Source organism: Bactrocera neohumeralis, unplaced genomic scaffold, assembly GCF_024586455.1.
Source record: "Bactrocera neohumeralis isolate Rockhampton unplaced genomic scaffold, APGP_CSIRO_Bneo_wtdbg2-racon-allhic-juicebox.fasta_v2 cluster09, whole genome shotgun sequence".
NCBI classification, from domain to species: Eukaryota; Metazoa; Arthropoda; class Insecta; order Diptera; family Tephritidae; genus Bactrocera; species Bactrocera neohumeralis.
The window spans coordinates 3425431-3452874 of record NW_026089622.1 but is presented as its reverse complement, the minus strand read 5'-3'; the positions used below and the strand labels follow the sequence as shown (position 1 = coordinate 3452874).

Sequence of the window (27444 nt, the reverse complement as noted above, 5' to 3'; positions counted from 1 at the left end):
TATTTTTTTTTAATTATAGCGTTTGTTGTTTACTTGCTATTTAAATTTATTTATTTATAATTTTTTTTATGCTTTGTTTTCAAACCGCAATATTAATTTTAAGTATTTTCTATATAGGTATATATGCACACCCTAGTAATTGGCTTGTCTGTACTTGTTTTTGTGCAATTGAGAGCTCGTCGAAGAGATCAATATGCTTTGTACATAAGTATGCACGAATTGTTTGTGCTAATGCATGTGGGCAAAGAATATGCTGTAATACTTTTTTTTTTTGTTTTTCTTCCAATCCTGCTTGTTTTGGTTTGACAAAGAACAAGTGGTATTGAAGAATATATACTAATATGGACTTTTAAAAAAATGTGTATGTTTAAGTGCACATATGTGTATGTACGTATGTATGTAGGAATGTATGTTCAAATCTATAATTTGATGTATATTTCGTTAATCTGATTTTTAATTTTGCGTACGTTCCAATAAATGTATTTTGTAAAAGTCAATTTTACTTTGCCTTACCGTTTAGTTTTTTACGGAAAATTAAGATAAACTTTTTTTTTTGAAAATTAATTAAAATTTAAAATTTTAAATAATTTAACATATGATACCCAGTATAAGGTGTAAAATTCAAGGCAGATTCTATGGAAGAGAGTGCGAAAGCGAAGTGAGTAATGTGCAGGTATGCACCCGTATGCACTTTGTATATATGTATGTTTGTCAATTTGTACCTATATCTAGTATTTATATTGAAATTATGTATAAAGAGGAAATAAATTTGTATGTATGTTTGTTTTTTCTCTTTTTGTTTTATGTTTATGCCTTTGCTTACTTAGTTTATGCAATCCTGCTTATTGTTTTGTTTAAACATAAGGGGTACTGCCGGAAAATATTGCAAGTAAATCTCGAATTTTTCTTTGTTTGTGTGTTTGAATACACGAAGGTAAGCTAGTACATAGGCAATAAATTAATATTATTTATTATTGATATACATATAGGTTATACCAAACTGTGTTCGGTTTTTTCCGGAAAATAAACTCGAAACTTTGACAGTTTGGTAACCGTTGTTTGCTGTTAAAAAGGATTTTATAATACGGGTTTTATATTAGTATATAAAACGTATTTTTACATACTTATATACATATACGTAGATTGCCATATATATATTTCTGGCCTAATAATATAAATAGGCATATTTATCAACGAAAACGGTTTTTTTAATTTTTTTTTATTTTTTTTGTCGATTGCTGTTTTGTTTCGGCCTCATACGCATAGATCCATGATTCGTCACCTGTGACGATCTTATAAACGTCTTTAGAAGCACCGCGATCGTATTTTTTCAGCATTTCTTTACACCAATCCACACGAGCCTGTTTTTGAGCGATTGTCAAATTGTGCGGGATCCAACGAGAACAAACCTATCAAATATATGCTGGTGGAAGAAATGCATAGGCATGCCTCTATCTGAAGTTCACGTACGGCATCGATGTTTTTTGGCACAACGGCTTTTTTTAGAGGACCTTCACGGAATTCGTCTTTGAGCGAGCGTCGGCCACGATTGAATTCGTTGTACCAGTTTTTCACAGTGCTATAGGATGATGCTTCATAGCCATACAAAGATACGTGATAATCCACGTCGAAAGTTGTGAAAAATTATCGCACGAAAATGTTCACGAGTTAATTCCATTTTTTGGCCGAGATGAATTTTTTAATTCCCTGTAAATAAAACAATTCACGATTAAATGACAAAACGTTCTGAGTGATGTTATGCTAAAAATTGTCAAACTTTCCAATGGAAATGTCAGATTGCACCTGGCACACTTAGTGTTGCCCTAGGCCAGAATATATATAGCAGCCCTCGTATTTACAATAAATGAAATAAATACGCTCACTTTATTTTTCCACAAGGGGCGTTTTAGGTGTATGTATGTATTTATGTACGTGTTTGTCGCCAATTCTCTTTCTCTTCTTCCAGCTGCTTATAGGCTTCTCTAGTTTTGTCCCTCTTTCTGTGCTCCAGCAAGCTCCTTGCGCTGTTGTTTTGTTTGTAGTATATTTGTTTTAATTGTTCGCGCCCGTTTGTTCCGTTTTTGTTTAGGTGCTTTTACATCGCGCCCGATTTATGATTTGTTTTTGATTTAAGTTTTGTTTTTAGATTTCGTGCTCGCTAGGTTTAGTTTGTTAATACCATTTATTTTGTTTTTAGACACGCACTTTTAACATATGGGTAAACATATGTTTGAAATAATTTGTTTTTATTTTTTTGTTCCATAAGAAGGTTAGGTTCGAAGATGGGCAAAATCGGCCCACTGCCACGCCCACAAAATGGCGAAAACCGAAAACCTAAAAAGCGTCATAACTAAGCCATAAATAAAGATATTAAAGTGAAATTTGGCACAAAGGATCGCATTAGGGAGGGGCATATTTGTACGAAATTTTTTTGGAAAAGTGGGCGTAGCCCCGCCCCCTACTAAGTTCTTTGTACATATCTCGGAAACTACTATAGCTATGTCAACCAAACTCTACACAGTCGTTTTCTTTAGGCATTTCCATATACAGTTCAAAAATGGAAGAAATCGGATAATAACCACGCCCACCTCCCATACAAAGGTTATGTTGAAAATCACTAAAAGTGCGTTAACCCACAAACAAAAAACGTCAGAAACACTAAATTTTACGGAAGAAATGGCAGAAGGAAGCTGCACCCAGGCTTTTTTTAAAAATTGAAAATGGACGTGGCGTCGCCCACTTATGGATCAAAAACCATGTCTCAGGAACTACTCTTCCGATTTCAATGAAATTCGGTATATAATATTTTCTTAACACCCTGATGATATGTACGATATATGGGTGAAATCGGTTCACAACCACGCCTTCTTCCAATATAACGCTATTTTGAATTCCATCTGATGCCTTTTCTGTATAATACGAGTATATACATTAGGAACCAATGATGATAGCGGAATAAAACTTTACAAAAATACGGTATTTGAAAAATATGTAAATGACGTATAATGAAATCTCGATTATCACTTTATCATGCGAGAGTATAAAATGTTCGGTGACACCCGAACTTAGCCCTTCCTTACTTGTTAGGTTTTGTGTTATGCCCTTTGGTTACGTAATATGTTTTCTTTTCGCAGACCTCTTTTGATTTTTAATGTTGTTTTTATTAGGGTCACTGCACCCTGTTTTTTTTTTTGTTTTTTCACTGCACAGTTTTGTTATGCACTGCACTCTTTTATTTGGTTGTTTTTTTGGTTGTTTCTGTTCGCCACTGCACTAGTTTTTTGAGGTTTGTATCGTCTTTTTTTTTAATTTTGTCACCACGATTTTAGAGTATTTTTTTCTTTTTATTGGACGGAACCAATAGTGCCATTCGGAATGGCTCAAAGGACCATGTTTAAGGTTGTACTCAGTATTTTGTTAAGCACAATTAAATTAAAACAAAAAGATCTCTTTTATGCTGAATGCACTTGGTTTTTTTTTTTAAATAAGTTTTATTTGAATAAGCAATTTTATATTATATAATATATTTATAATATGAATTATAATATGAATATCGACGGGTGAGGCCGCGACACTCAAATTCCGGGGGCGATTTGTCGGTGCTGGCGAACAAGTTGACGTGGATCGTGGTTGACTTGTATGATTAGGGCAGAGTAGCGTGAGGTGTTATCGCGACGCAGCGTATAAGCGAAATTAAAACGATTGTGGCTGGGCGGCTTTTTTTGAACGAATTGTTGATGTATTGATGAGCGAACTGCAGCTGACGAATTGAAGAGCTTTCCGGTTGTCGATTCCTTTTGTGAGTTGGGTTGCGTACGAGTGTGGTGTGTTGTAATGACATCAGCTGTGGTGAATTAAGCTGTCGCATTAGGATGCGCTAGTTTTACCGAGTAGAGGGGGTGGATGCTTAACTCATTTAAACAATTACGAAGAAGGATGGTGCGCCATATGCAGATATCCTGCGAAAAATAAAAAGTGGCAACGGACTCGGGGAGCTGGGTTCAAACGTAACCTATATTTGGAAAACACTCAAGGGAGACTTGCTTTTAGAGCTGAAAAATCGAGCAGTTACGAAAGCCGAATCTTTCCTAAACGCTTTGAACGGAGTTGTTGGAGAAATGGCTATGATACAGCCTCAAACCCACAATTTTACTATTGCGTGCAAAGGTCTGGACGAAATAACAACTCCCAAAGAAATATGTGCAGCACTTTGCCGCAATCAAACTGGGAAAAATAAAACTTGGGTAGTCGATCTGCCGCCTTCGCGAATACTCGAATTTTCCCAGATGCTTTAAGTGCTTCCACTTGGGTCACGTGGTGCGTAATTGCTGCAGTTCGACTGACAGATCTTCTCAATGTACACGTTTTGCAACCGCGGGACATTTAGCAAAGATATGCACAAACGTTCTGAGTTGCATGCTCTGCAAAGGGGAACACTCAGTATTGAGCATGACTGGCTCCAAGTATCTGGAGATGATAAAGTCTCTAAGAAAATGAGGATAAAACAGTTAAAATTAAATCTTCGCGCAGCAGCACAGTATTTGCTAAATCAGACAATTATAGAGTAGAACACTGACTCGCCCTACTAAGTGATCAATACTCCCAGCGTCCGAAAAGCAAATGGATTGCAGACAGAATCGGCAATGCAGCAATATGGTACTGCAAAGGACAACTTTTTAAGACCTGCTCCAGAAGCTCATAACGGTTTCACATGGGCAAATATACCGGGGATATATTTTGTAAGTTGTTATGCTCATCTCAGCGCAACTATTACAGAATTTAAAGATTTCCTCTTAAGGCTGTCTTTAGAAACCAAAGGCAAAACACTGATTGTAACATCTGGTGATTTTAATGCATGGTCAACTGCATGGGGCAACAGATGTACAAACCATCGCGGACAGCTAATTCAAGAATTTCTGAGTCAAACGAACCTAACAATAATAAACAGTGGAACACAAAAAACGTATCAAAAAGGAAATAAAAGATCCATAATTGACATTATGTTCGCAAGATTCGCAAATAGTGATCATATGGCGATTATAGCCCAAATTTCGTACTCCCGAGAGCCTAAACTCCTCAGCAGAAACACTTCCCGAAAGGGAAGCTGGAACCAACATGAGATCAATGCAGACTGTTTGAGCTAGTCAGGAGTGCATCAAAGGCATCAGGTGACGATGCCGCCCACTTGATATCAGCAGTGCGAAAGGAACTGGTCGCAGCATGCGATGCAACAATTCGTAGAACAACACATCACAACCAGCAGCGGCCTGTATATGTGTGAAATGAGGAAATTTCCACGCTGAGAAAGCATTGTCGCTCAGCTATACGGCGTCTACAACGTAACCAGGATAAAACGAACGAAAATCGCCTTAGAGAAGATTTTAAAAACCACAAGAAACTCCTGAAATCGGCAATTACCGGAGCAAAAAATTATGTTTTGAGAAGCTCTATGGAGAAAGCAACTTTGACACTTGGGGAACTGGTTACAAAATCTGTATGTCTTCTTCTTCTTAATTGGCGTAGACACCGCTTACGCTATTATAGCCGAGTTAACAACAGCGCGCCAGTCGTTTCTTCTTTTCGGTACGTGGCGCCAATTGGATATTCCAAGCGTAGCCGGGTCCTTGTCCACCTGGTCCTTCCAACGGAGTGGAGGTCTTCCTCTTCCTCTGCTTCCCCCCGCGGGTACAGCGTCGAATACTTTCAGAGCTGGAGTGTTTTCGTCCATTCGGGCAACATGACCTAGCCAGCGTAGCCGCTGTCTTTTAATTCGCTGAACTATGTCGATGTCGTCGTATATCTCGTACAGCTCAAATGTTCCATCGAATGCGATATTCGCCGTGGCCAATGCGCAAAGGCCCATAAATCTTTCGCAGAGTTTTGGCAAGAGTTATCCTGCGTTGGATTTCCAGGCTGATATTGTTGGTTGTGTTTACACTGGTTCCAACATAGACGAAATTATCTACAACTTCGAAGTTATGACTGTCAACAGTGACGTGAGAGCCAAGTCGAGAAAGCGATGACTGTTTGTTTGATGACAGGAGATATTTTCTCTTGCTCTTGTTCACTGCCAGACCCATTTGTTTTACTTCCTTGTCAAGTCTGGAGAAAGCAGAACTAACGGCGCGGGTGTTAAGGCCGATGATATCAATATCATCGGCATACGCCAGCAGCTGTACACTCTTATAAAAGATTGTACCTTCTCTATTAAGTTCTGCAACTCGAACTATTTTCTCCAGAAGCAGGTTGAAAAAGTCACACGACAGGGAAACGCCTTGTCTGAAACCTCGTTTGGTATCGAACTGTATGTTGAGATTTAAAAATAAGCAGCAGCAACATTTTTAACATCTTTTATGGGAAAAGTCGTCGAAACATTATTCCAGAAACACGACCAGATTTTCCATGCCAAGCGACGAAACGAAGCAGTGTCATCCCTTTTTTTTCACGAAAAGAGAGCTTGAATAAAATTTATACTCGTTACATTGGGAAGCACTCACCACTGCGTTAAATTAAATAAAAACATCCGGGTTAATTTTCAAACACTTGGGTTTTCAACAATTTTATTTAAATTTAAATTTATTGATTTTATTATATAATATTATTAAATATAATATCGACGGGCGAGACGGCGATACTCCAATTCCGGGACACGGATCGTGGTTGAATTTAGTAATTGGAAGAGCAAAGCGTGAGGTGTCGACGCATCGTGATGTATGAATATAAAGTATCAAAATGAATGTAATGAATCTGCTCAGGGGACCATCCTTTATGCCGAGTGGGTTGATGTAGTGTGGTGAATTGTGTTGTGTACGAGTGTGGTGTCATCGACTATGGTAGTATTGAGCAGAGCTTTATTAGTGTGTGCCAGTTTTTCCGGGTAGAGTGGATGGATGCTTAACTCATTTAAACATCCTGGGCCCCCTAGGCGAATATTTCGCCTAGTATTATTCGTATGTATGTACATACATATGTAGCGTACTGCTAGTGGAGTAGCATGACGACGACCGTCGGATATTTGGTGATGGAGTTCTAATTGATATATGTACATATATTTACACCTTTGTGTAGAAAACGGCTTTTTGTTTGTTATGACTATTAATAGACGTGTAGGTGCTTGAGATAATCACCTTTATTTTGCTTGTTTATTTAATTTCACTGACAAATTATTATATTTGCGATTTTTTTCTTTTATAAGTTTATTGTGCGGTTAATTTATTATTTGATTTTTTGTATTATTGCCGATTGTTGCAGTTTTATTTTATTTTATTTTATTATTATTTTTTTTATCAGCTTATTAAGGACAGCAGCTCTGTGCCTGGCTCAGGTATGGCCAAAATGGGTGCGCCTTTGAAAACATACCCTGTGGTTAGGGCTGTTAAATGAGAGGGATCTTGCGAGCGCACAGTGAATTGACTCTTGTTTACAATGACACAATTTTTCACAATTAATTTGAAGTTTTTTACAGCTGATTCCCATAATCACCAATATGAGGAGCGCTTATGTAGATGCGATAAGAGCGACCTTTGCTTTTTTGTAAGTCCAGGTGCGTCACAGTATCGCATAGGGAACATAGTGATCCCTTAACGTTATTTTTGAGTTGTCCTATATTGTATTATAGGTGTCGATTTTTCGACTTTTTGGAAAATTTGTAATTTGACAAGTAGTAGTGCGCCACCGCTTAAGTATTCGTTCAGGATTGTGTGTTTTCATTTTCCATTATTGGCGAAAGCCATCCTGGGGGGCCGAAAAGTGTTATGTGCTTTTAATATATTGACTGTCAGAGGTAAATCTGACTTTGTTTTTTATACCAATTTGTGGAGTATTGGAAAATTTTGGCTCTAGTGGTAGTCGTATGAGGTACCGGCCATTATTTGATCGAGTAGTTGTGGCTTCAGAGAAGTGCTCACAATACTGATATTTTATAATTTTGTTTGTTATTGGAAGTTTCCTTGACTTTTGCAATTTCCTTTATTTTGAATTAAGGTATTTGTCCTCAACTTGAGTTGGTATGGTGGAAACTGGTTTTGCAACTAATCCACTCTGTGTTTCGCTGTGCAGCGTTTGAATTTTTTGTGCCTTTGAGCGACATGGTGTCATTTGGCAATTTTTACAGTTTTGGCTTTTGGTGTGATAGGGGATATGTGCTATAATGAAGCATTGTATGATGTCTTTTATGACAATATACAGTAGAATCCCGATTATCCGGATCAAATAAAACCAGGGGTAATCCGTATAATCGAAAATCCGGATAATCGATTTCAAAGAAAATCAAACAATATTTAAATTATAATAAAGTTTTATTATGTAATAAGTTTTACAAGTGTAATTTAGAAAATATGTACGATATATAAAAACCAAGCTATAACGATAAATAATGTATTACATAATGCCTATGTAATTTAAAATTTTGGTTGGAAATAACTTGTTATTGGTCTTTGACGTAAAGAATCACATCGTTTCATTGCGGCCAAGTCCCTGATGCGTTTAAGTTGTAACAACTGTATGGGATCCGATACATCTTGTCTTTCAAACCACTTAAAAGCAATATCAAGAGCTTGAAAGCTTCTGCGTGAGATGGTACGTGACATACACCCCCAGTTTCAGTCTCTTCTTCATCTTCTCTCTCGTTATTTATTATCGGACGCGAAAATAAACTTGTCGTAACATGTATCATTGCCCCGTCAAAACATTTTTAAATTAAAAATTAGAGCCGAGACGAACGAGTCAGGATAATCGGATAATCGGGATTCTACTGTAAGCATTTAAATTTGCTTTTGCAATTTGTAAATATATGCGCATGTGACAGGCAATTTGGGCAAAGTCTTTTTGACCTGACAAAATTATTTCGTTCGTTAACTTTTAAGCTTTTAAACTTCTCGCAAGATATAAGTTTATGCCCTCTTTTACATAGTTCGCATGACGTTTGTATTCTTTGTTCGGATGTGAACGTTTGTGTTTTGTAAGACCTTTTTTTTAAATTGTTTTTGTTATTAACTTGGGGTCTATTTAAGCTTCTATTTTGGTCGTATTTAATGTTCTTAGTTTTAATTATTTTTTCTTCTACCCTTTCTGCAATTCACATTGGGTGGTGAGAAAATTTTTCATTTGTTGCCACGTTGGGCATCTTCTTCTTGATGAGAGCGATTGCTCCCATGAAAGTAACGAATTTTCTGGTAATGCTGCGGTACATATGTTTACCAGAATAGAGTCCCAATTGTGGGAATATTTAGTTTCGATAGAATTGACAAACAATTACAAACAGTGGATTCTAGTTTGATGAATTCTTCACTTGTTCCTTTCTTAATTTTGGCAAGTTCATTAGTGTCGTTACTTGTTTATCGACCAGTATTCTTTCGTTTTCGTATCTAGCTTTTAGAGCTTCCCAAGCCAAATTGAAATTATCGTCATTTAATGTGAACTGTTTGGCTATTTCGCCTGCTTGACCTTTTGTTTTGTATCTGAGGTGATACAATTTTTGTGCTTTTGATAGTTGTACATGGTTGATGTAAACGGCTGTAAACATGTCCCGGAAGGACGGCCATTCTTCATAACCTCCATAGAATGTTTCTGTGTCACATGCCGGCACCTCGAAATGGATGCCTGAACTTGCCTTTTGACTGTCTATTTGTGGCAGCTCTACTCTACTGTGGGGAGTAGGTGCAATTGCTTTAATGAGCTTTAGTTGATCGGAGATCATAGCTTTTGTTTCTTCGTACTGGTCTAAGCAGTTTTTGTATATAGCGTAAGCAGATAATTTAAAATTTTGTGGTGGATCTGAATCGTCCGAATCTACTATGGCGTCGTGAGCCCCTTGGAGGCGAGTCCAAAAATTTTTGAGGTTTTGATTTTTTATTTCTAATAACGATTCAGAGTTTTCGTGAATCGGTGAGGAGGCAAATCTAGTGCAGTATCTTATTAAACTGTCACTTTCTGAAATAAATCTAGCAACCTGTTTTGAGCGTGTAGCTCCTTCAGGTGTATCTAGATTGTTATCAACTTTCATAACTTTTTTTTTTGTATTAAGATATTTGTCAAAACGAATTTAATCTTCCTCAGTGTAAACTGATTTATGTATATGAACCGGTAAAATATAATAAACTGTATACTCTTTTAAGTAAGTAAGAGTTAGTTTTTATTTATTTATATTTTAGTTTGAAAATATATTTAATTTTATTTATTTATTTATTATAATTGTGTTTTTCCTAAAACCGCACTTTTAATTTATTATACTTTTTATGTCCTTATGTAGGTATGTAGTTACACCCTAATACTTGGACTTGTATGTACGAGTTGTTGCGCAATTGAGAGCTCGTTGAAGAGATCAATTTGCTTTGTACAAATATAAGTATGCACGAATTGTTTGTGCTAATGCATGTGCGCAAAGTGTATGCTGTAATGTTTTGTGCAATCCCGCTTGTTTTTATTTGACAAAGAACAAGGAGTATTGCTGAATATTTACCAATGTGGACTTTGGATAGAAGTATAGTTATATACAATTGTATGCTTATGTACAAATATATATATTTTTTATTTTTTTTGGTATCAATAATTATTTTTTTATTACTAAAATAATCATTGTTACTTTACCGGATTGTTTAATTATTTAAGGAATAATTCGATTAACCTTTTATGAAAATTGTTTAAAATTTAACATATAGTACCCAGTGCAGGGTATAAATTCGAAGGTGAACTCTATAAAGAAAATGAGCGCGAAAACGGATAGGTAGATGTTTTCCGTATGCACTATTATACATATGTATATACTTATGTTTATAAGTATGTAAATGTTCCAATATGTATGTATGTATGTAAAGAAAATATATTTGCACCAGGTAGATACGCATATATGTATGTTGTAAGTATGTTTTTTTTGTTGCTTTTTCTGGAATAATTTTAATTATTGCCTTCGCTTACTAATTTTAAGCAATCCATAATCAGGTATAAAGGGTATTGCCGGATACTGGTGCAAGTGAATACTTGAATTTTTATTTTATTGGTGCGTTAATACTGTTTAGACTACACGAAGGTAAGCTAGTACATAGGCGTCGAAAATTTTGGTATTTGTATTTATGTATGTATGCATATGTGTATATATATTATACTGAACAGTTTTCGGGTTTTCCGGTAAATTAAACCCAAAAGTTAGCACCGTTTGGTAGGCGCATTAAATTGTTAAATGTGTCATAGGTTTTATATTCCTATATATACATACATACATATGTATGTGCATATCATATATAATATAATATTAAAGGATTTGATACGCTCACTTGGTATTTTGGTATGATATGTTTTGCAGGGTATATTTCTTTTTGCGTTTTGTTCCTCATTCTTTGCTCCAGCTGGCTACCTCCTTCTGCCGTTGTTTTGTTGTGTGTATGCAAGAATGATAGAAACAAGATTGCGCAATGACGAGTACAAATTTTGTTCGTTCTGCGCATCTACGTCACGGTTGACCAACGTACAATCAGATGACTTTCAGTTGCTTGTTTTTCTTTGCAATAAGAATCAATTTTGTATTGTAGGCATACAAAAACATGAATATCATCAAAACTTAACATCAATATATGTGAATATTAATTAAAGATATCAATATAAGTGAATATTTTATAGGGAACATTTACCTACATATTTATTTCATTGTATTTTATTTGTATTATTTAATTTTATCTCTTTGCTGTGTTTGTTTCAACCATATACATTTATGCAAATAAAAATATTGAATACTAGCTGACCCCGCAGCCGTTGTCCTGCGTGAAATTATGTGTTTTGAAATGAAAAAAAGTTGAAATTATGTTGTGTCGAAAATGATTTATTTTCGATTTTTCTACATTTTTTTTAATGTAGCGCAACTTAATAAACATGATTTTTTGATTTATGTTCAGAGAAGATGGGTTTCTAACTCGTCAACACGCCACATATACATATTTGGCCGTGTGAAAAACATAGCATTTCGCGATTTCCTTGTGTCCTGTTGATTGTCAACGCAAAGACAATTTTCCCTGGAAATTGAATACGTTTGAACTGAAATGGCTGTCCCTTCTATTCGATAACTGCGTCATAATCAGTCGGGTTTCCCTACACAGTTTCGGCGCATGCAGATTGTGAAACGTAATAATGACAGATCCAACTGTGAGACGCAATTTGGAAATTCCACTGGATAATTTACGGTTTCGTCTTCTTTGTCAAGACGATCGATCGATTTATATGAGCGCAAACCTCCCAGAATTTGACTTTGAATCTTTCAGTTTCAAGTCATTAACATCGGTATTTTAGGCAGCTAAAATTGCGCGTGCACTCAAGCAATTGCAGTTATGATAATTTGACCAATGTTCGGATAAACATTCGTGATGAATTCATCTTCCGTTGAAGTGAATTGACAAAAGGAAGGTGAAATTGATATCAAACCACTGGATGTATCAACCGAAATTTGCCCTTTTCCAATTCTTAGCGAATACAATGTAAAATGTCGTCGGCAATGCCATTTTTTCGTATCCCATAATTGATGCGAATTTAAAGGCTGATATGTCGAAATGATCTTCGCGAAAAGTATGCGAACTTCAGTGGCGTGCGAAGTAACTATCGCATTGTCCTTCGTCTGTTTCCAGTGATTATCATATTCCAGCAAATGTAAACGCTGGCATGCTTCTCAAAAAGTTGCACACACTGTACCATTCCCAATACGCAATGACTTAAAGGAAGTTGAACCGCGAGACGCACAACAGTCAGAAAACTTTCATGAATTGAAAAAGTAAATATCCTGCAAAGCGCTTTATTGCAGTTCACATACCGACCCATTTGATACTGCTGATCTCATATCGGGCAAGGCCAATAACCGCCATATTTCTTCCTTTGGTGACGTAATTACAAACGTATTCTATCGATTTCACCAATCTGCAATATTCAACATTGACATGAGTTTTGAATGTGAATTAGACAAAAGTGGCGAATATGGTACGATCCCTGTGTTGTCACCTTCGATGTGTTGTTAACGTCGATATTCATGCCTCTAAATGCTAAACGTTCTGCTATTGTCGTCTGGGTAGCGATGCCGATACAGTGAATATCCATCATTTCCCATTTCCGTTTCCGAAAGAAAAGCACATGAGTAGTGTTTCGTGCATTTATTGTCATACATACAAACCAAAGTCGGACTGTAAGGCTCGCAAGGTCCATGAACCATATTGGTTTTCACCACTTCGTATAATTCTGGATCTATCTCTGAATCAGGAATTCTCGCTGAAATGATTTCATCAATTTGATCTGGTTTAAGCACCATCCACATCCAAAGAAGAATGTGTGCGTGCGGCAAGCCTATTTTTTGCTACGCAACAGAATACATTCAGCATCTAACAGCACCAAAACATCGCAGCTATTGTTTAATAAGTCGTGCTGTGATATCGTTACGATCGCTAGCTGATTGACCGCGATCCATAATTCAGCACGTATGTCATCGCATTTTGGGAGTACTTCTTGCCTTTTCTTGGGCTGCCATACGTTGATGGCAAAAAGAACGCCGATCAACATTAGCGCGACCTCTTCGTGGCTTCGTAACAAATTTCAATATGCAATTGATCACATTGTTTGAAACACACATAAAGTTTTCACTGAATAATTTTAAATAATTGTTCCTTTGGATAGCCGGAATAAAAAAGCAAGCGATCAAAATAGAACAATTCAAATAATTTACAAATCAAAATATTGGAAAAAAACAAACAAAAATTGAAAAAAAAATGTGTATGGAAAATGTTACTTTACTTACTCCTCATTAAAAGTATAAGGTATTCTGTTTCTAAACCTTTCCCGATCCATAACAAACAACCTTTCAATTTCAAGATTGGTTCAACCGTTCTCTTCGTGTTACTAATAAACAAACATTCATTTTTATTGTAACGTTTATATGGGGGAAAAAAGGGCTGATTTTAGGGGTTTTCCGGAAATTATTCGAATTTTTCTCACCGTAAAAACCATCTTTGAACTTCAACGAACATTTAAGAAAAAGAATTGGCCAAATTGGTCCAGGCGTTATTGAGTTATGAGCGTACATACATTTTGACGATTCATTTTTATTTATATAGATTTTGTGACCAACTATCAATTTATTGTCTTATTTATTTATTTATTTTTATTTTTTTTTTTTGCTGTACATATTTTCAATTACGTTTTTATTTAAGGAACGAATCCTAAAACACATTCTAGCTCTGAAAACAATTATTTTACTTTGGCGCTACAATTTACAAAATTACTTAAGTCTAAGTGCTTCTGGACGTAATTTTTACATACATAGTATGTATATGCAAATCAGTACCATTTCAGTCGTCAAATACTGCTTGCAAGGCTTTCATATGCTCCATCAACATATCTGTTGGTTTTGAAAGTCCTCCTTCAGATAGGTGATCTACCCAAGTATAAGACGAACAATTTTCTGAATTGGCACAAATTTCGGGGTTGTCTTTACCAAGTTTGTGGCAGATGTACCCTGCCAAATTTTCAAGCCTGTCGTTGTTGAGAATCTTCAAGTCATCACTTTTTTCAATTGGGTCAGCGGAATTTAGATCAACTGACACACGTTGAAAAATATTACCTGCAAAAATATAATAAACACACATACATGCGCATAAATAAATGTAATAAATTGTTATTTAAGATTATTATTACAATAAGGATAAGAAACAGTGGTTAGTATGCAAAAACTTAGTTTGTATGTAAGTACATATTTGCATTTGTTAACTTCAATACATTTTTACATAAGAATGTTTTCTGTAGTTTTAGGTTTATAATACTATATACGTTTAATATTTTCATAATTACCGGTTAGAGATACATATGTAATTCCCTTCGAAATCTGGGGTGTTGTCGACTTCAACATTTCCTTCATCTGTAATCGGTCTTTCGTTGTGACCAAGTATATAGGAAGGCAGCCTATACTTCAACTCCTTCCTGTCAGGGTGATCGTGAAGACCGCCTTTTAACCTAATTACGCCAAACAAATTTTCTAAAACGTCCTGGTTTAAACGAGACTCCATCCTTTTCTGCCGTTCATTAGCCTCTACAGGAGTTAATCTGGTTAACGTGAGAAAAGCGCTAGGTGGCAACTTCGTTAGACTCCGCGAACTTAAACCTGCAAGAGTGTTTGGTTATAAAAGTAAAATTATTGTAATCAAAATGCTATAATTACCCATTTCAAACTGCAAATTTCTTTCGAAGCCGAAGGCTTCTGGCGCGAAGTGCACAAAAATGAATCCACTGTTTTAGTACTGTTTTATCCTAAAGGAAATGGGAAAATCTCCATTTCGTACCACTATTTTTAACACTGTTATTATTGCATCCGAACACTGCGCAACTCATTTTAAAAAATATAAAATTTCACAATTAATACTACGCGCGAAAATACAATTCGAATTTACATTCAAAGGCGCGGGCGAATAATAAGTCAACCGTGACGTCAGCAAGAACAGCGGACTGAAAACAAACATGCGCATTGCGTAATCTCTTTCTCTATCATTCTTGGTGTGTGTTTATATTTGTTGTAATGTGCGCGCCCGTTTGTTTCTTTTTTGTTTGTTTTATTGGTGTTTTAGTTTTTCGCGCATGATTAATTATTTAGTTGATGTTTTGTGTTTAGGTATCGCGCGTTAGTTTGTTGCTGTTGTCTTTGTTGAAATTGTTTTTTATTCGTTTTGTTGTCGTTGCCAATTCCGGGACAGGGATCGTGGTTGAATTTAGTAATTGGAAGAGAATAGCGTGAGGTGTCGACGCGGCGTGATGTATGAATATAAATTATCAAAATGAATGTAATGAATCTGCTCAGGGGACCATCCTTTATGCCGAGTGGGTTGATGTAGTGTGGTGAGTTGTGTTGTGTACGAGTGTGGTGTCATCGACTTTGGTAGGATTGAGCAGAGCTTTATTAGTGTGTACCAGTTTTTCCGGGTAGAGTGGATGGATGCTTAACTCATTTAAACAGAGCTATTACCCATAACAAAGAAAATCAAAAACACCAAAGCGTCTGGATTGGATGGGATACCCAACAGAGCCCTGAAGAAAGCAATAAGCTCAAAACCTCAATTATTCGCTAAAATGTACAACGCTTGTATAAAGGAAGAGGTGTTCCCCAACTCGTGGAAAGTACAGCGTTTGGTTCTGATCCCAAAAACAAAGAAACCACCTGAAGAACCTTCATCGTACCGACCACCGAGTATGCTCGATACAATGGGTAAGGTGGACGTAAATATATTAAGAAACCATTTGGAGTTAGCAATCCAGAAAGTTGGCCGATTTTCAGAGAATTGATACGGTTTTATAAAAAAGAGATCCACTATTGACCCACTACAAGAAGTCCCCGATACAGCGAAATGTACAGTAAGTGGCAAAAGATGAAGAGGTGGCACAAAAAAGTACTCCGCGCTAATTATCCTGGATGTCAAGAATGCGTTCAAGACGGCAAAATGGGCACACATAATCAAAGCCCTAGATGAAATATGATCCCCTTAATTACTCACAAACATTATAACGAGCTATATTAAAAACAGAATTCAATTTCAATTCAATTGGTTCAAAGTGTACGGACGTGTTTTTGAATTCGCTCCGTGATTCTGATTTTTGCAAAAAGTAAGCAAACAATAATAATAAATAAAAACAAAGAAACAAATAAAAAACAGCGCACACAAACTTTTAATAATAAACATTAACAAATAGTGCACAAAACAAATATATAAAAATAAAAAAATAAAACAAAAAACAAACAATAATGAGTGCTTCGCAGCCTCAACCGCAAAACCGTAGGCATTCCTTAAATGCCTACTTCAGTTTTGTCAAGCCAACAAAAGCAACTCCTGGAAAAACAAATGCAACGGCGATGATGAGTCATCGCAGCGATCAGATGAAAGAGAGACTAAGCAAGCGCAGTCAGCAGAAGCAGCAGTAAACAGCAATCGGGCAGCAACAAATCCACTGACAGCAGCCACCATGCAGGTACCGGCAACAACAAATCCACTGACAGCAGCCACTATGCAGGTACCAGCAAGCACCCGGACAGCGAAGGAAAATAATATGCAAGGTGAGAATGTACCAAGCAAAAAAGGGCCATCAGTTCTGACTGGTATTGATCGCTACATTAATGTAAAAAGGAAATTGAGTCCTATTAAAACAGCGGTCAATACCAAAAAATTTCAAGCAAACACGCCAAACACCAAAAAGCCAGAAATTCTTAATGGCACAAGATTTGCCTTATTAAGCAAAGAAGAGCATAACGACGAAGCAAAGGGTACCACCACGGTCGTGAATGCCAAACCTCACTCCAATCTATTTGCGTGAGCGTAGCTCAAATGCGCTTGTTTCAAAAATGAGCAATATAATAGGCACAAACAATTTCCACATTGTGCCCTTGAAAAAAGGTAACATAGATGGAACAAAAATTCAAACATACACTGAAAAAAGTTTCATGGAAATTGTAAAATTCTTATCAAATAATAACAAGAATTACTACTCTTACCAACTGAAGAGTTCAAAAGGCCTAGTTGTTGTCATAAAAGGTATAGAGTCTTCGATAGAGAAGCACTAGAAGAAGGTGGTTTTAGCATTAAATCAGTAGTAAATATTTTTAACAGGAACAAAGTCCCACAACCAATGTTCAAAATAGAATTGATGCCAGATTCTAACAAATTAAAGAAAAATGAAATACACCCGATTTACAATTTAAAATATTTTATCCATCGCAGAATCACCGTTGAGGAACCATACAAGAGAAATGGTCCAGTACAATGTACCACAATGACCACAATGAACTGCCAAGAGTATGGACACACGAAAGCATATTGCACTTTAGGAAGTATCTGTGTAGTATTTGGTGATCTACATTCAACTTCAAAATATACTTTTAAAAGAAAGGATTTAAATAAAAAAATTCAGTAATTGTGGAGGAAATCACACTGCTAACTACAGGGGTTGCCCTGTATACAAAGATTTAAAATCGAAGTTGTCACAGGGCATCCAAGCACGTCGTAACCAAATGATGAATATTCCATCTAATGAAAATATTAAAATCCCCGTCCATATTTCAAAACCAGTAAATCTTAAAGACAATGCTACACAAGGGAGTTATGCAAACGTGGTGAAAGGCAATACTACACAAATGCAATTGCCCCAAAACCAACCAAATGGAAGCGCTGAAACTATGATTCTAAACCTTACTCAATGTATGACACAATTTAGGGCTTCAATGTAAAATATGATTCAAGAGATAATCAAATCACAAAACCAAATGTTGCAAACTTTTTTAAGTAAAAAATGAGTGTATTGAACATTTGTTTATGGAATGCTAACGGTGTTAACTAACATAAATTGGAACTTATTAGATTTCTGGATGAAAATATGTAGTATCGATGTAATGCTATTGTCAGAAACTCATCTTACGAACAAAAACAATTTCTTTATACCGGGATTTAGACTCTATGTTACAAACCACCCAGATGGAAAGGCACATGGAGGAACAGCAGTGTTGGTTAGAAAACGTTTAAATCACCACACATCAGAATCTTATGCCACAGCGCAATTACAAGCTACAACAATAACTATAAAAAATCGCTGTGGGGACTTAAATCTGACGGCCATATACTGCCCACCTCGGTTTAAAATTACAGACATTCAATTTAAAGACTTTTTTGGAACACTAGGCCATAGATTTCTAGCAGGTGGAGACTACAATGCAAAGCACATGTATTGGGGCTCACGGCTAATTAATCCGAAAGGACGACAGCTGTATCACACTATTATAAATAAGCACAATAACATTGACATAATATCTCCTGGTAAGCCGACAAAGGAGGATGGGGTCATGTGTAGAAGTTCACGCAAGTGAGGAAAGTTCTCTGATCGCCATTCACTTGGGAGTGGCCAGAAGCGATTCTTTTACACATGGCTCAAGCAGCTCACTACTTCCGGTCTTTGACCAAGTATCCTCTGGGTAGCCTAAGAACATCCGTTCGAAGGCGAGCTAAAGTGAGAAGGCGAAATATCCCCTACATAGGGTTGTGCGCTGGGTTTGGGACCCGCCACGTAAAAAGCTCACCCCAATGAAAAACCAACAGCAACCTCGGATGAGAGACCCCCCTTTTGATGACGACCATGGCAAACGAAATAAGGACTACGAATTAAGGGCATGCACCTGGAATGTCCGGTCCCTTCATTGGGAAGGTGCCGCTGCCCAGCTGGTTGATGTCCTCGTAAAAACAAAAGCTGACATCACCGCCGTCCAAGAAATGCGATGGACGGGACAAGGACAGAGACGAGTAGGTCCTTGTGACATTTACTACAGTGGCCATATAAAGGAGCGCAAGTTTGGTGTTGGATTCGTGGTAGTAGAGAGACTCCGTCGTCGAGTACTATCATTCACTGCGGTGAATGAACGTCTAGCCACAATCCGCATCAAAGCGAGGTTCTTCAACATATCGCTGATCTGCGCCCACGCCCCGACGGAAGAGAAGGACGATGTGACCAAAGATGCCTTCTATGAGTGCTTGGAGCGCGCTTATGAAGGCTGCCCCTGTCAAAATCGTGCTTGGCGACTTTAACGCCAGGGTGGGCAAAGAAGGTATATTTGGCACTACGGTCGGTAAATTCAGCCTCCACGACGAAACATGCTCAAATGGGTTGAGGCTGATTGACCTCGCCGGAGCCCGAAATATGGTTATCTGTAGTACTAGATTCCAGCATAAGAAGATTCATCAAGCTACCTGGCTGTCTCCGGATCGAAAAACTACCAGCCAGATCGATCATGTTGTGATAGACGGAAGACACGTCTCCAGTGTTCTAGACGTGCGTGCGCTTCAAGGTCCTAACATCGACTCCGACCACTATCTTGTTGCAGCTAAGATTCGCACCCGCCTCTGTGCAGCAAAAAACGCGCGCCACCAAACACAAGGAAGGTTCGACGTCGAGAAGCTGCAATCACAACAGACAGCCGAACGATTTTCTACTCGGCTTGCACTCCTGCTCTCTGAGAGCACTCGTCAACAACTCGGTATAAGGGAACTGTGGGACGGCATTTCAAACTCCTTACGTACAGCTGCAACCGAAACCATTGGTTTTCGGAAAGTGCAAAAGAACAGCTGGTACGACGAGGAGTGCCGTGTCGCAGCGGAGAGAAAACAGGCTGCCTACCTCGCAACGTTACGATCGACCACAACACGAGCAGGATGCGATAGATACCGAGAGTTGAAGAGGGAAGCGAGACGCATTTGTAGACAGAAGAAGAAAGAGGCCGAAATGCGTGAGTACGAAGAGCTTGATAAGCTGGCTGACAGGGGCAATGCTAGAAAATTCTACGAAAAAATGCGGCTGCTTACAGAAGGTTTCAAGACCGGAGCATACTCTTGTAGAACCCCCAAAGGTGATCTAGTCACTGATGCCCAGAGCATACTTAAATTATGGAGGGAACACTTCTCCAGCCTGCTGAATGGCAGTGAACGCACAACACCAGGAGAAGGAGAACCCGATTCCCCAATCGATGACGATGGAGCAGACGTTCCATTACCCGACCATGAAGAAGTTCGAATAGCAATTGCCCGCCTGAAGAACAACAAAGCGGCAGGGGCCGACGGATTGTCGGCCGAACGAACGGCGAAGAACTGATAAGGAGCATGCATCAGCTTCTTTGTAAAATATGGTCGGACGAAAGCATGCCCAACGATTGGAATTTAAGTGTGCTATGCCCAATCCATAAAAAAGGAGACCCCACAATCTGCGCCAACTACCGTGGGATTAGCCTCCTCAACATCGCATATAAGGTTCTATCGAGCGTATTGTGTGAAAGATTAAAGCCCACCGTCAACAAACTGATTGGACCTTATCAGTGTGGCTTCTTACCTGGAAAATCAACAACCGACCAGATATTCACCATGCGCCAAATCTTGGAAAAGACCCGTGAAAGGAGAATCGACACACACCACCTCTTCGTCGATTTCAAAGCTGCTTTCGACAGCACGAAAAGGAGCTGCCTTTATGCTGCGATGTCTGAATTTGGTATCCCCGCAAAACTGATACGGCTTTGTAAGCTGACGTTGAGTAACACCAAAAGCTCCGTCAGAATCAGGAAGGACCTCTCCGAGCCGTTCGATACCAAACGAGGTTTCAGACAAGGCGATTCCCTATCGTGTGACTTTTTCAACCTGCTTCTGGAGAAAATAGTTCGAGGTGCAGAACTAAATAGAGAAGGTACCATCTTCCATAAGAGTGTACAGCTGCTGGCGTATGCCGATGATATTGATATCATCGGCCTCAACACCCGTGCCGTTAGTTCTGCTTTCTCCAGACTGGACAAGGAAGCAAAACAAATTGGTCTGGCAGTGAACGAGGGCAAAACGAAATATCTCCTGTCATCAAACAAACAGTCGTCGCACTCGCGACTTGGAACTCACGTCACTGTTGACAGTCATAACTTTGAAGTCGTAGATAATTTCGTCTATCTTGGAACCAGCGTAAACACCACCAACAACGTCAGCCTAGAAATCCAACGCAGGATAACTCTTACCAACAGGTGCTACTTCGGACTGAGTAGGCAATTGAGAAGCAAAGTCCTCTCTCGACAAACAAAAACCCAACTGTATAAGTCACTCATAATTCCCGTCCTGCTATATGGTGCAGAAGCATGGACGATGTCAACAACTGATGAGTCGACGTTGCGAGTTTTCGAGAGAAAAGTTCTGCGAAAGTTTTATGGTCCTTTGCGCGTTGGCCACGGCGAATACTGCTTTCGATGGAACGATGAGCTGTACGAGATATATGACGACATTGACATAGTTCAGCGAATTAAAAGACAGCGGCTACGCTGGCTAGGTCATGTTGTCCGAATGGACGGAAACACTCCAGCTCTGAAAGTATTCGACGCTGTACCCGCCGGGGGAAGCAGAGGAAGAGGAAGACCTCCACTCCGTTGGAAGAACCAAGTGGAGAAGGACCTGGCTACGCTTGGAATATCCAATTGGCGCCACGTAGCGAAAAAAAGAAACGACTGGCGCGCTGTTGTTAACTCGGCTATAATCGCGTAAGCGGTGTCTACGCCAATTAAGAAGAAGAAGCCGACATATTAGCCTAGTGATCGTAAAAAAATACCAGATTTAATTGATTTTGCTGTAATCAAAAATATAGATAAATCGCTTATATCAGCCCATACATGTACTGATCTATCTTCGTATCACTCTCCTGTACTAATAAAGTTATGTGAACAACCCAAAAGTGGGTTTAACTTCTTATGAAATGAATTGGCTAAAATATAAAAAATACGTGAGTAGCCACATTAATGTTGAGTACGAAATCAATACAGGAAGATATATTGACGAAAGCATAGAAGAACTCAATGATATAATAACTAAAGCAGCTGTCTTAGCAACACCAAACAAAAACTATAAGCCGCTTGGTGCCAGAAAAACTACTAACAGTGATATAAAAAAGCTTGTAAACGAAAAAAAGGTGTGAAAGGCGTGAATGGCAGATAAATCGCTCCCCTTCCACTCAGCTTCAATTGAAATCTGCTGCACGTAAATTAAAAAAAGCGCTTAAAGGTGAGGAAGAATCCAATACCGAAATGTATATAAATAAGCTGTGTCCAAATTCAAGCAAGCAAGCAAGCATTCATCAGCTTTACTATTTCTAGACGTGGCTCAGGCGTTTGATAAGGTGTGGCATGAAGGCCTTTTGTATAATATTAAAAACATTCTACCTTTAGAATTGGACAGTGTTTTAGGCCCAAGTCTATACATCACATATACTGCAGATCTTCCTACAGCTAATAATATATTGACCTCAACTTTTGCGTGTGACACAGCTTTAGTGAACTTTAGTAACTAATGCCACATAATAGCATCAATAATATTAGCCGAGCACTTAAGGTCTGTCGAAGAATGGCTAGCCAACTGGCGGGTAAATGTGAATGAACAAAAACGCAAGCACGTTACGTTTTCGCTAAGACCTAAAATGTGTCCGGCAGTAAAAATGAACAATATTTTAGTACCCCAAGCGAACGAAGTAAATTATCTTGGTATTCACCTAGATAGAAGACTTACGTGGAGAAAACACATCTCTAGTAAAATAACTTGCATGGAGATAAGAGCTGCAAATTTAAATTGGCTTCTAAATAAAAACTCCAAACTTAGCCTAGACAACAAAGTGCTTTTATATAATGCGGTCATAAAGCCGATTTGGATGTAAGGCATTCAACTGTGGGGTACGACCTGTACAACTAATATTGATATAATACAAAAGTTCCAATCAAAAATGCTTAGAACAATCACGTGTTCACCATGGAACATGCGTAATGAAAATATCCATAAAGACCTTGGTATTTCTATGGTAAAGGAAGAAGTAGAAGACATCAGAAATAAATAAATATATCTAAGCTCCGAGATCACCCAAACCCTTTGGCTAATGTTTTGGTACATTCCTGCGATCAAACACGCCTTAAAAGAAGAGATATGCCTGCGTTCTAAGGAGCAACCTATCACCAAAACTGCTCAAACACTTGCTTGAGCTTGTCTAGTTATACTCTCGCAACAAAGTTGCTAAGGAGAGTATTATAGTTTTGTTCACATAACGGTTGTTTGTAAGTCCTAAAACTAAAAGAGTTAGATATAGGGTTATATATACCAAAGTGATCAGGGTGACGAGTAGAGTTGAAATCCGGATGTCTGTCTGTCCGTCCGTCCGTGCAGGCTGTAACTTGAGTAAAAATTAAGATATCATGATGAAACTTGGTACACGTATTTCTTGGCTGCATAAGAAGGTTAAGTTCGAAGATGGGCAAAATCGGCTTACTGCCACTCCCACAAAATGGCGAAAACCGAAAACTTATAAAGTGTCATAACTAAGCAATAAATAAATATATTAAAGTGAAATTTGGCACAAAGGATCGCATCAGGAAGTGGCATATTTGGACGTAATTTTTTTTGAAAAGTGGGCGTGCCCCGCCCCCTACTAAGTTTTTGTACATATCTCGGAAACTACTATAGCTATGTCAACCAAACTCTATAGAGTCGTTTCCTTCCGGCATTTCCATATACAGTTCAAAAATGGAAGAAATCGGATAATAACCACGCCTACCTCCCATACAAAGGTTATGTTGAAAATCACTAAAAGTGCGTTAACCGACTAACCAAAAAATTCAGAAACACTAAATTTTACGAAAGAAATTGCAGAAGGAAGCTGCACCCAGGCTTTTTTAAAAATTGAAAATGGGCGTGGCGTCGTCCACTTATGGACCAAAAACCATATCTCAGGAACTACTAGACCGATTTCAATGAAATTCGGTATATAATATTTTCTTAACACCCTGAGAACATGTACGAAATATGGGTGAAATCGGTTCACAACCACGCCTTCTTCTAATATAACGCTATTTTGAATTCCATCTTATGCCTTCTATGTGTAATATATATGTACATTAGGAACCAATGATGATAGCGGAATAAAACTTTACACAAATACGGTATTTGAAAAATATGTAAATGACGGATAATGAAATCTCGATTATCACTTTATCATGCGAGAGTATAAAATGTTCGGCGACACCCGAACTTAGCCCTTCCTTACTTGTTTTTAAATAGATTTAAGATTGTTAGGCTTTTAAAACAAAAAGCAGATTCAATAAATAAAAAGATATTGCAAACAAAAAAAAAAGGCTGAGTTTTGATACGGACGAGGGTACCAAGAGCTACTCTGTCGCGAGTGGAGACCTCAGGCCCACTATTATGGAACCTCATATATGACGGGGTGCTAAGAAAACAGCAACAGACGTGAAAATAATAGCGTATGCGGACAACCTCATGGTGGTACATAGCAGTGGCCAAACAATTATTCGACGTAAGAATAAAATGCAATGAGTGCTTAAATGGTATACGCTTCTGGTTCTCCTCTGTGAGTCTGGAACTAGTGGAGCAAAAAACTGAAGTTTTACTCATAAGCACCAGAAAGATAGAAGAACAAATAGAGCTTACAATAGGGGAGTGCGAAATTATTTCACAGCCGTAGCTGAAGTATCTGGGAGCAATATTTCTAAATTGTTGATTTTCCAGGTCTAAAGCCACATTGATAAGGTCCAATCAGTTTGTTGTCGGGGGGCTTTAATCTTTCTCACAATACGCTCGATAGAACTTTATATGCGATATTTAGGAGACTTATCCCACGGTAGTTGGCGCAGATTGTGGCGTCTTCCTTTTTGTGAATTGGGCAGAGCACACTTAAATTCGAATCGTTGGGCATACTTTCTTCCGACATATTCTACAAAGAATCTGATGTATGCTCCTTATCAGTTTTTCGCCGCCGTGTTTGAATAGCTCGTTCGGAAATCCATCGGCTCCACCGCTTTGTTGTTCTTCAGACGGGTAATTGCTTTTCGAATAACCTCTCGGGGTTCTACAATCAAAAAGAAGAAATTATTGAATATAAATACGAAAATACATACAGCAGAAAAATGTGTGAAAGTACATCAAATAATAAATTTTCAGGAGGATCTTTATTTCATAAGAAAGGGGGAGCTAAAGGCTACATTACAAACTGTGGGGTCGAATCGTTATATCCGTCCACGAATCTATAAACATACGAAAGGTGATACGTCAATCGTATACGGTGATTAGCATTATATACATATACGATAGCAAAAGGATAGTAATATGTTTTACACAATAAGTTTTAAAATCTTTAAAATCTACTTTATTTTGGATCGTCTTTTAGGTCATACTAGATGTCAAACATACATTTGGTTCAAGCAGCTCACGACTTCCGCTCTTTGACCAAGTTTCCTCTGGGTAGCCTAAGAACACCCGCTTGAAAGCTTGCTAAAGTGAGAAGGCGAAAACACCCTCCGCAGGGTTGTGCGCTGGGTTTGGGACCCTTCACGTAAAAAGACGCTCAAATGAAAAATAACAACCAGACTCGGATGAGAGACCGTCCTTTTGATGAAGATCATGGCAAACGAATTAAGGATTACGATTTGAGGGCTTGCACCTGGAATGTCCGGTCCCTTAATTGGGAAGGTGGTTGATGTCCTCGTTAGAGTGAAGGCAGACATCACCGCCCTCAAGAAATACATTGGACGGGACAAGGACTAAGGCCAGTAGGTCTTTGTGGCATTTACTATAGTCGCTATATAAAGGAGCGCAAATTTGGTGTGGGATTCGTGGAGGAAGAGAGATTCCGTCGGCGAGTACAATCATTCACACCTGTGGATGAACATCTAGCCACAATCCGCATCAAAGCGAAGTTCTTCAGCATATTGCTGATTTGCGCCCACGCCCCGACGAAGAGAAGGCGCTGTGACCAAATACGCTTTCTATGAGCGCTTAGAAGGCGCCTATGAGAGCTGCTCCCACCACGATGTCGAAATCGTGCTTGTCGACTTTAACGCCAGGGTAGGCAAAGAAGGTATCTTTGACGCAACAGTCGGTAAATTCAGCCTTCACGAGGAAACATCTCCAAATGAGTTGAGGTTGATCAACTTCGCCGGGGTCCGAAATGTGGTTATCTGTAGCTACCGGGCTGTCTCTGGTTCGAAAAACCACCAACCAGATACATCATGTTGTGATAGACGGTAGACACATCTCCAGTGGTCTAGAAGTGCGTACGCTCCGAGGTCCTTACATCGATTCGGACCACTGTCTTGTTGCAGCCAGACTTCGTACCTGCCTCTGTGCAGAAAAAAACGCACGTGAACAAACACAAGGAAGGAATCTTTGCCCCTACGGTCGGTAAATTCAGCCTCCACGACGAAACATCCCCAAATGGGTTAAGGCTGATAGACTTCGCCGGGGCCCGAAATATTGTTATCTGTAGTACTAGATTCCAGCATAAAAAAATTCATCAAGCTACCTGGCTGTCTCCGGATCGAAAAACCACCAACCAGATCCATCATGTTGTGATAGACGGAAGACACGTCTCCAGTGTTTTAGACGTGCGTACGCTCCGAGGTCCTAACATCGACTCGGACCACTATCTCGTTGCAGCTTAGATACGCACCCGCCTCTGTGCAGAAAAAGACGCACATCAACAAACAAAAGGAAAGTTCGCCGTCGAGAAGCTGCAATCACAACAGAGAGCAGAACGATTTTCTACTCGACTTGCACTCTTTTTCTCTGAAAGCACTCGTCAAGAACTCGGTGTAAGAAAACTCTGGGACGTCATTTCAAGCTCCTTTCGTACAGCTGCAACCGAAACCATTAGTGCCGTGTCGCAGCTGAGAGAAAACAGACTGTTTACCTCGTTTTGATCGACCACAACACGTGCGGGATGAAATAGATACCACGAGTTGAAGAGGGAAGCGAGACGCATTTGCAGACAGAAAAAAAAGCGGCCAAAATGCGTGAAAATGAAGAACTTGACAAGCTGGCCGACAAATTTGTATGAAAAAATGAGGCAGCTAACAGAAGGTTTCAAGACCGGAGCATGCACTTGTAGAAC

The 27444-nt window shown here is 38.5% G+C and overlaps 1 protein-coding gene and 1 long non-coding RNA gene across 2 annotated transcripts in view; both read right to left on the bottom strand.

Moving 5' to 3' along the window:
• The window catches only part of LOC126763974 (uncharacterized), a 109071-nt gene that overhangs the window by 48953 nt on the left and 32674 nt on the right, over positions 1–27444 (bottom strand). The window lies entirely within an intron of this gene.
• On the bottom strand, positions 13991–19518 carry LOC126764013 (uncharacterized). Its single transcript, XR_007667773.1, has 3 exons — positions 15179–19518; positions 14812–15121; positions 13991–14584 (listed from the first exon to the last, which is right to left on the bottom strand). It is a non-coding gene; the product is annotated as an uncharacterized LOC126764013 (long non-coding RNA).